The sequence below is a fragment of the Elaeis guineensis genome, chromosome 13 (assembly GCF_000442705.2).
Source record: "Elaeis guineensis isolate ETL-2024a chromosome 13, EG11, whole genome shotgun sequence".
NCBI lineage: Eukaryota > Viridiplantae > Streptophyta > Magnoliopsida > Arecales > Arecaceae > Elaeis > Elaeis guineensis.
This window is the reverse complement of record NC_026005.2, coordinates 25,718,240-25,728,675: the sequence shown is the minus strand read 5'-3', so window position 1 is coordinate 25,728,675 and position 10,436 is coordinate 25,718,240. Positions and strand designations below refer to the sequence as shown.

General features: G+C 34.2%; 1 long non-coding RNA gene across 1 annotated transcript; it reads left to right on the top strand.

Moving 5' to 3' along the window:
* Positions 1 to 3,224: 3,224 nt before the first annotated feature.
* Positions 3,225 to 5,228, top strand: LOC140853277 (uncharacterized). The gene is made up of 2 exons (XR_012136306.1): positions 3,225 to 4,345; positions 4,770 to 5,228. It is a non-coding gene; the product is annotated as an uncharacterized lncRNA (long non-coding RNA).
* The last annotated feature ends 5,208 nt before the right edge of the window (positions 5,229 to 10,436 follow it).

Below are 10,436 nucleotides of genomic sequence, written 5' to 3'. Positions count from 1 at the left end.
TAATCCACTTGTGCTGAAGCTTTGTGGCAATGCAGAGTCCTTAGTTTTTTATTTTTATTTTTATTTCTTAAATTAAGATGAATATTGATCACATACATTTGGTTAAGACAGGAATACTTGGTTGACTACATTCTTTGGGTTAAGCTATCCCCATGGCTGAAACATTGGTGTCAAACAGCAACTAGGTTGCACTTTTGAGTTATTTAATCCACTTGTGCTGAAACTTTCAAGGCAATGCACATAGCCCTGAGTTGTTGTGTTGTTGTTGTTTTTTTTTTTTTATATAAATTTTAAATAATAAATTAATTTAACTAAAAGGAACATCGATCAGATACATTTGGTGAATAATTTAGTTATAAGTCAACATGGTGAAGAAGACCTTGTTGTTCAAGATGGATAACCTTGCTAGTTGGTGTTGAATAATCAAAAACTTCCTGTTGGTCATTATTAGAAACCAGAATCATTTTCCATGTTTTTAATATTCCTCCACTTGATCTTCTTAAATTCCGATTAGTAGTGGACAATTTGACAATACATACATAATAATGGAGGAGGCGGTGAGTTTACCTTGGTTCTTATTTCTATGGTCTACTGAGACAAATTGAAAGTCTTACTCAACTAGCGACCCAGCTAAAAAAAGCCCATGAAACAGAAGTAGCATCATAGCCTTGGGATTGCATTAATTGTATAAGCATGCTCCCTCAAGCTAGTCAGCAACCAAAAAGGGACACCATACAAATGGATTGGGAGGTAGATGCTCAGTTGTGGTTGGGTAGGGCCGGCAAAAGTGGTAGTGGCAAAGGAGAAGACCAAGTTGAGTCCTGAGAGTCTTAGTTTGCCATGGTTAGCAACAAGAACTATTTGCACTACTAAATTTTGGAATGTGAAGATCAAAATCATGGTGTGTTGAAGAAAATATGAAAATAAAACTCTTAAGCTCTTAAGGTAGATTGAGGTACCAAAGGACCACCATGATTGTAGAGAAGAAAAACAAAGCCATTTATATGGACATTAAGATAAAACATAGCAAGATGGTGATAAAAATGAATAAATAATACATATAGATATTTTGGCTACACTCGAGTGAATCTCCATTCAGATTTGATAAGGCTTTTAGATTGGATGATAGGGGTCCCATATTGATGACTGAGTATGCCACACACATGCATGCGCGCACACACACATAGATCCAATGAGATTATATATGTATTTATGTATGTCGGTCGGTCAGTCGCAGTATGTATGTATCTGTCTACAAGAGTGGAGTGTGTGTGTGTACATGTATATATATATACACACACATATCATATACACACATATACATGTATATGGTATATATATATATATAGATGATAGATAGATAGATACAATTAATATATATCTATATACATATACACATACATATAACACACATCTACTACACAACACACACACACATACACATACACACACACACACACACCACACACACACACACCACAATACACATATACATATCCATATGTACATATACACATACATATACACATCACATATACACATATACATATACATATTTACACACACACACACACACACACACACACACACATATATATATATATATATATATATATATATGTATACATATATAGTTAGGCTAGAATCAGGTCGACCAAATTTGGATTTAGATCCGGTCAGATCAAACTATATAATAGAGTTTTCAGATCAAACTCAATAATAGAGTTTTTACCAATGATTTAAGCCGTTGAATGTGATCTGCTATCTCGAAACTGCTTGCACATAAAAAAATCATATTATTTGGACCCCTTAGACTATGTATCAAGTAGTCAAAATTGGACAACATAAATAAAATTGAATTAGATGTATTTTTTGGTCACTTGATGCAAATGCTAGAAGTCTTCAAATCATATGATTTCTTTTTGTCAGTAGTTTTGAGGTAGTAGATCACATCCAAAGATTTGGATCATTCATGTAGAACCCCTATTGTTCAGTTTAGATATGACTGGATCTGAATCCAATCAATCGACCTTATCTAAGTCTGCCCCTATATAATATATATATATAATATATATATTATTATATAATATACATGCATACATATTTCGATTTTAGATATATCCAGATTTGAGTACAGATACACTCATGTATCCTAATCTATCTATATATATATATGTATGTATGTTTGTGTACCTATATATCATATGTGTGTGTGTACAAGATTTACATCCTAGCAGGATAGGGTGTGTGGCTATCCCATTCTGTTTCTGTAAGAAAATACGACTAGGATGGGATCGAGACTTCAAATCCCATCCATACAGGGAGAGAAGAAAAAAGAGAAAGAAAGAAAGCAAGATGAAGAAGGGGAAAAGTTGAAAGGAGAGAAAATGAAAGAAGGGAGGAAGAAGAAAAGAAAAAGGAAAAAGGAAGAAAGGAAAGAGAAGAAGAAAAAAAAGAAAACAAGAAAGGAAATGAAAAGGAAAAGAAAGGAAGACGAAGGGAAAGAAAGGAAGGTAGAAGAAAAAGACAAAAGAAGGAATGAAAAAAAGAAAGAAGTAAAGAAAGAAAAGGAGGGGAGAGATGAAAAATATCTATCCCGACAATTGTCGGGATGGTATGAGACAGTGCGGCATCTTGTCCTTAGAGATACCGGACACCTTTGTCCCACAAGATTGAAAACTTTGTGTGTGTTGTGTATGTACATACAAACATACATATATATGTATGTATATACATACATTACATACATACATACATACATACATACATACTACATTACATACATATATATATATTATATATATTATATATATATATAATGTATGTATGTATATGTACATATATGTACGTATATGTACGTATGTATATACATATGTATATATATATTCATATATGTATATGTATATATATGAGATGGACCATGCTCCTCGTGAGAGATGTTATCTACTCTCAAATCAAACCAAAAAATTACATATTTGGTGGTCTTCATTGCACATGATAAAGCATCGAATGAGAATCCATCTTATTAATCACGATCTAACATGTTAAAACATATATAGATTGAAAATTAATAAATTTTAATGCTTAGATTGTGGTAATACATAGTGTCATATCATTTTAACTATTTATGTTTGTGCTTAATGCATGGGTTAGAGATCATCAAAATATATGATTGTTAATTTCTATGCATTTTTGGTGGTATATAGATCATGGTATAAATCATGGACTAATGAGCTCAACCTGTGTACATGATAACCTCAAATCATGCAGAGCAACACTGAGTGTATACAGCATACCGTAATTTCATGAAGCCCATTTGAGAACATCAAGCTTTTAACAGGCTTGTTAGCAAAATTTTCAATGTGTCTGGTACTGACTATAAGGCGCAGGTACCTTAAGGCAGTTTGAGGTTTTAAAGCCTATGACTGATCTTAGGCTGTAATGAGTAGCTGAAAAGGATTGGCAGCTGCACCATAATTCGTGAAGTCTTGCAGTGCTTCTTCAGTAGTAAAAGTTTGTTGTACTCGCACTCATCTCAGGGCTTCTTGGATCTGGAACAGAGGAGGTAGAAGTGGAAAGCTCCTTTCCCATCAATCTGCAGAAATGAACGTTGCCCGTTATGTGTAGCAAAAGCATAATAGAGCAAAACTATTGTTTGATCGAACTGTCTGTCAGAATTTTCATGTTAAATTGGAATAAAACCTCTAGACTATTTAATCATACTGTCATAAAATCTTCAACATCTGCTTGTCAGTCTGTTAATTCGGCAGCCTTACCCATCCTACAATTCCACCATGCAAAACTGCATGTCACAGGACATAATCCTACCAGCTTCTGACATTATTTATCTTTTGCAACATGGCTTGTAAAGTTCCAACATCATTCTTGCTATCTGTTTTTGTTAGGGTAAATCCTTTTTATCGGATCAACAAAGCTGACTTTGTTTTTACCACTAGTTTATATACCTCCAAGTACCTTCTTCTTTAATGATGTATTTATTTTATTGTCTTTTCCTGTTTAAAGAGGCTAGCCGTGTGGTGGAAGTTGACGACATCAAGCATATAGCAGAACATGACAAAATGGTGGGGACATGGTAGAGGAGATTGTGAAGGAATGGGATACTCAAAAAGAAGCATTTTATAAACAGACAGGAATTAACCATCAGAATGAAATTGTGGCAGTTAAAGTTTTGATGAGATAGAACACCTGTTGAATGAATAAGTGCATCTAGTATACCTGCTATCAGCTGATTTTACTGACTGTATATTTGCTCAGCACCAGCAAGTGACAGTTGTTAAGTGCTCATGGCTAGTCGCTTGTTCAAAGCCTCTATTCATATCAACAGGTACCTATTGAACACTTTTCTAATCTTACCATTTTGTCTGTAATTGGTTTTACTAGACCAATCTATCATTTTAGTTTTTGCAAGTATTTATCCTTGGAATCTACGGCCATTTTCTGTTTGAATAGACACCGATTTAGCTAAGTGGTCTCTATATGACAGCCATTGTTGATTTGTAATTACCAAAGACACTGGACACTTCAGATAATATCTTTATATAATATTGCTGTATCGAGATATGTTACGTCCCCTATGATATGCATCTCTGGTCTTAGCCACCTTTGCTATTTAATGTTTTGTCATCTCTGAAAAAAAATCTTTAATCATTAGTTGACACCCAAATTTTGAGTGATGATCTTAGTGTTTACCTGACTAAGCTATTTAGCAGCGTGCATGTTCACTAAAATTTCTCAAATGTTCAAAATAGGCCACGAATTTTAAGTTCTCTGTATGATTGGGGAGCGTATACCTCTGAGCTGCCAATGGAGGAAAAAAGGGGCGTATGCTTCAGCATATGGTTTGGAGCCATGAGAAAGTTACAAGCTGCTCTCCATCTTAGCTACCTTGTGTCATACACAAGACCATGGTCATAGAGGGGATGAAGCTATACCTTTTGAGACATGGTATGGGTCCACTGCAATCTTATGTCTGTGATGGGACATCGAGCCATTTAGTCCAGTGCATTGAATAGCTTCTGGCTGTTCCAAGAAAGACATTTGTTGAATGCATGTCTAAAGGGTCTCTGAATCTCTTCTTAATATGTAGTGTAATTTCAAGAATGAAAACATTGGAAGAATTGGCAGCATCTGGAAAAATTTGTTAGGTGTACATATCCTTCAGCAAAGGTTACAGCTGTGTGCTTCAATTGTATATTTTCTTGTCGTCGCATTGCAGTTCCTTCTCCTAACTCTGAAGGACTTTTCTCATATATCATTGTGAAATTACACCATGAAGTTACATGGACATCCTAGATTTATTTTGAATAAATACCTAAATCAAAAGATGGTTAAAAAAAGACAGGAGAAAAAGATGATATTGATGTCAAGATTCATAAGTTTGACTTTTGTATATTGATATTGGTATGCACATTTAATTTTTTCGGTATGCACATTTATCTGGTGGAAGGGATGCAACTGCACTTTTTTAAAAAATATGTCCGTAGTCATTTTGAATTGATATGGATCATGCATTAGATATAGTAAATAACTAGGCCATTATAATGTCCAAATAGCAGATTCACCTGTTATATTATAATATCTATTTATATTTTAAATGAATATGAACAGAACTTTGGAAATTTACAATGTGTATTGTTATATGAAATTTTTGTAAGTAACTAAGACTCAAATTATATTTGCTGAATGAAAAATGTACTAAAAGGATAATCTCTTATAAATATAGAAGTAAGGGTTTTGTTATGGTGCTCTAAAATTCTTTTTAGTTTTTTTATCACTAGCATTTTTTGATGTTCGGTTTAAGATAGATGGATTGATTTATCTACCATAGTCGGTTTTAACCAGTTATGTTACTGGTGGTAAATGATTCGAATTGCATAGATATTTTTGTACCTAAAGAGATAGCAAGTTCCTTGCATCCTCACCATGTTTGCATCTGACGTTACCATACTTCCCTCTTTAATGGACTCTTCTGATCATCGAGGTCATTGTCGAAGCGGCGATGCAGGGACAAGGGCATTCATCATGATCGACAAGGTGGCGGTGGGCCCATGATTCGGGCAATTACATGGGGTTCGGATAGGGTGGCAATTCGTGTTCATGTGTTGTAATCATGTAGATACAATTTTGACACGAACATGATTATGGAGAACAACATGATACGATACCAACATGATTATGGAGACTACGAATATGACATGATTAATAAATATGTCAGAATTTTTTAATATGTATACGATTCTGTTTATGAAATGTGTTATCTATTTAACATGATTATTAATATATATGTCGGATTAACACATTTACATAATAGTTTTACATAAATACATATTTTTAAAGAATAAATTTGTTCTAATATATTTAAACAAATATTTTACACATATATATAGACAACAATCAAGCAAATTATAACTACAAATATCATATAAATAATAATGAATGAGAGAGAGAGAGAGAGAGTTGATTTTGGTGGCAGTTTGTGGGGCGGATATGTTTATTTAGTTTTATTTTAAGATTTTTAATAAAAAGATAAAATAATCATTGACTTTGTAAATATTATAAATTAATATATATATTTTTATATATGGGTTAAACATGTTATAAATGGGTTCACAAGTTAACATGCGATACGATACATGCGATACGATACGAAATTTTTGTGTCATAATAGATGGACACGATTCGATATGATCTTGTATAAGCTAACACCAACACGAAAATTTCATGTTATGCTGAAAACTGCCATCCCTAAGTTAGAGGGAGAAGTAGGGTGCTAGTAGTCTATCCTTGTAATTCATGCACTACACCACTGGCGGGAATGAGAGGAGAGAGGAGGAGAGAATCGTGGGAGGAGAGCCGCTCAGAGATCGTGGGCTTACCTGCTCGGAGATTGCGGGACATCACCGATGGAGAAGGATGGTGCAAGGAGAGGGAGGAGGAAAAGGAGGATCATGTGAGGAATCAGAAAATATTGCTTGAGGAGGATGGCAAATGAGAGGGAGGAGGAGAGGTGGCCGACATAGAGAGGTGGTGAGGGGACGGAATGAGGAGAGGGAGGAGGAGAGGCAGCGAGGGGAGGGAGGAGGAAAGAGAGGAGGGAGAGGCGGTCAGTGTGGGGAAAGAAGACGCGAGGTGAGGGGGTAGGTCAATGCAGAGAGGCGGCAAGAGATAGTACAGGGAGGAGTAGAGAGGCAGAAGGGGTGGGGCCAGTGCGGAGTGCAACATAGCAAGAGGTCGTGACGAGGGAAGGGGAGCGGTTAAGCAAAGAGCCGACAGAACGATGCAGGGAGAGAGGAGAGCGGAAGGAGGGGCTACGTTGGAGGCAGTCGACCGGTGGATAGGTAGCCGATGTAGGAGAGATGATGGTGAGGGGAAGTAGCTTTGGTGACCCTAATTTAAACTTTCTTAATTACCTTTATTAATAAAAAATTATTAAGGAGCATAACCAACTGCTAGAAGTAATCATGATCATATTATAATATGTAGTACTCTGTATTCATATTTGGAACAAAATCATATGGGCGGGCACTATAAAATATCAATAAGACAGATTTCATAGTGTGCCAGTTTCTTTAGTATGATATTAAAGAATAGTCTAAAAGTCAAGTATTTTCTATAATGGAGTTATAATCCCAAATTAAGCATTCTCTTCTTCCTTATTTCAGTACATACTTTTAGCAGTACATACTATATATCATATATATACACCAAATATATAGTTAGTAATACATAAGTAAGCTTTTTTGATACATATTCAGTAACAATCAATACATATTAAGTAGATTGAAATGTAGTTTACTGAACTTAGTATTCGTCGGTATATAATATATGATTAGTTGATACACACGTAGCAAATATTTATCTAGTATCTTAATATACATCTTTAGATAAAGCGATATATAATTTCAAAATAAACATTCACCAGTATACGCACATGAGCATATGATCACACATAGACCGCTTACTGATACATATTGTAGCTTTTTTGATGTATACTTACAGATAATTATAATAGTTTATCGAATTTAGTATTTACTAGTACATAGTATATGGTCAATTGATATACATTTAGTAAATATTATTTGACATCTAATATATACCTTTAGATAAAATAATATGTAGTTTTCATAAATTTTTAGATATAAAGATCTTAGAAAAGAAGTGGGATTTGAAAGAGAAAAGAGGGTGTTGCCCAGCTATGCAACCCAAGAGGGGGGGTGAATTGGGTTTCTAAAAATTTTAAGCCCAACAGATTACTTATGAAGAACAAAACAAAGACTTTAATTCATATTATTCCTAAGGCAGGAATGCAAGAATATAATAAAGAAATAAAGTGAAGAGATAAAGCACACCACAAACACAAGATTTATAGTGGTTCGTGCTAACCTTGCACCTACATCCACTCCCCAAGATCCTACTTGAGAATTTCAATCCACTATCCTTTGTATTCAACCCGAATACAAAACGTCGGAAACTCCGACACTAGCTATCCCAAGCTAGATCACTTGTTTCTCGGGTACAAGTAAACCCAAAACACCTGATTTCAGGTTCGGATCAACCTTTCCTTGTTTTGAAATCCTCCAAAAACAAGAACAAAAACTCACAAAGAGTAAGAAAATTTAGAGCACAATTAATACAATAACAGCTCCTTAAATGAGCGAATATAACAATAAAAGCTTTACTCAAATGAAGAACCCCTTTTCGATTTTCTCAAAGTGGATGAACGCTTGAATGCTTGAGAAGAGGTTGATTGTTGATTGAAGATCTCTGAAAGCTTTGAACGATCTCTAGATCAAGGTTGAAACAATAGCGTGAAGATTCTCTCCTTGAAAGATCTTGCTTTTCTCTTTCACAATCTCTCTGGTATATTGTGGATCCTCTCTCTTTTTCTTTTTGGATTTTTCGTTGATCTCAGGCTTTTTCTTGCAGATTTCGGATCCTCTCTTCTGTTCTTCTCTTTTTTGATTTCACGTTTGATCCGCTATTTAATCTGCAATTTCTTTCACCATTTTAAGCATTTTGTAGCATTAGAAGCAAGAGAAAACAATTTAGGTAGATAAAGAGCCGTTAGAGCAATTTTAGGAAGCATAAAGGCAATTAAAAGGGCAAAAAATAGCCGTTGCTGACATTTTTCGTCGCAGGGGTCGACTCATGAGTCGACTCATGCATCAGGAGTCGACTCATGAGTCGACTTCTGTTGCACAGACCAGAAGGTCTGATTTCTGGATTTTTTGGCTCAAATCAGCAGAGGTCGACTCATGAGTCGACTCATGCCTTGTGGGTCGACTCATGAGTCGACTCACAGGTCGTGCCAAGTCAGAAATCCAGCGTGCCATGGGAATTTTTGCGTGCCATTCAGCTCATAGTGCCATGAGTTGACTCATGAGTCGACTCATGCACTTCAAACCTTCATAACTTCAAAAATATAAGTCCAAATACAATGAAAATTTCACCAATAGTTTACAAATCATTTGTTCTACCAAATGGTACTATCAAATCAGGATTTTAGTGAAATTACGATTTTGCCCTTGAAGAGCATAAGGACTTTTTCATTTTAAAATTATTTGTATCCCTTCAATCTGCTTTGTAATCATCAAAATCAATCTAGGAGCAACAATCTCCCCCTTTTTGATGATGACAAATATTTGAACAAAAATATTTATGTTAATGCATTAATTTCAAAGAATCCATTATAGGTGTATATGCTTGAAAAGAGTATGATTCTTTTGCATGTAATATAAATGCAAAAATAGTTTGTCCATTTTCTTAAAGATTTGAAAAGGGTATTAGATCATTTTGAGTTTAAGATATATCAGAGCAAGAGAAGAGAAATAAATTTTGCAATGTATTAGAGCAAGAAAAATAATTTTTTACAATGTTATCAGAAAAAATTTTACAATGTATCGGAGCAAGAAAATTTTATAATATATCAGAAAAAATTTCACACTGTATTAGAGCAAATGTCATAATATATCAGAAAAACTTTCACACTGTATCAGATTAAATTTTATCATGTATCAGAGCAAGTTAAAAGAAATTGTAGGGTGTATCAGAGTAAAACAAATTTCTTAAGATGTATCAAGGTGAATAAAATTTCAAAAGATGTATCAGAGCAAGTTTGAATTTTGAAATATATCAGAGCATATAAAAAAATACTTATTTGCATTGTACTTATGATTTTGCTTTTGATGGATGGCTTTTGTTTAAGTTCTGTCTGATACCAAATTTCGATACCAAATTTCTCAAAGTTTTGTTTAATTTCTCCAATATTTGTTTCCCAATAATTTTTTTTTTAATCTTCCAATTTTTGTTTAATTTCTCAAGTTTGGTTTAATCTTTCAATCTTTGTTTTTGTTTAATTTCTCCCCCTTTTTCTCATAATTAAGGTTTTGCTTTTTTTTTGTTTAATTTTAATTTTT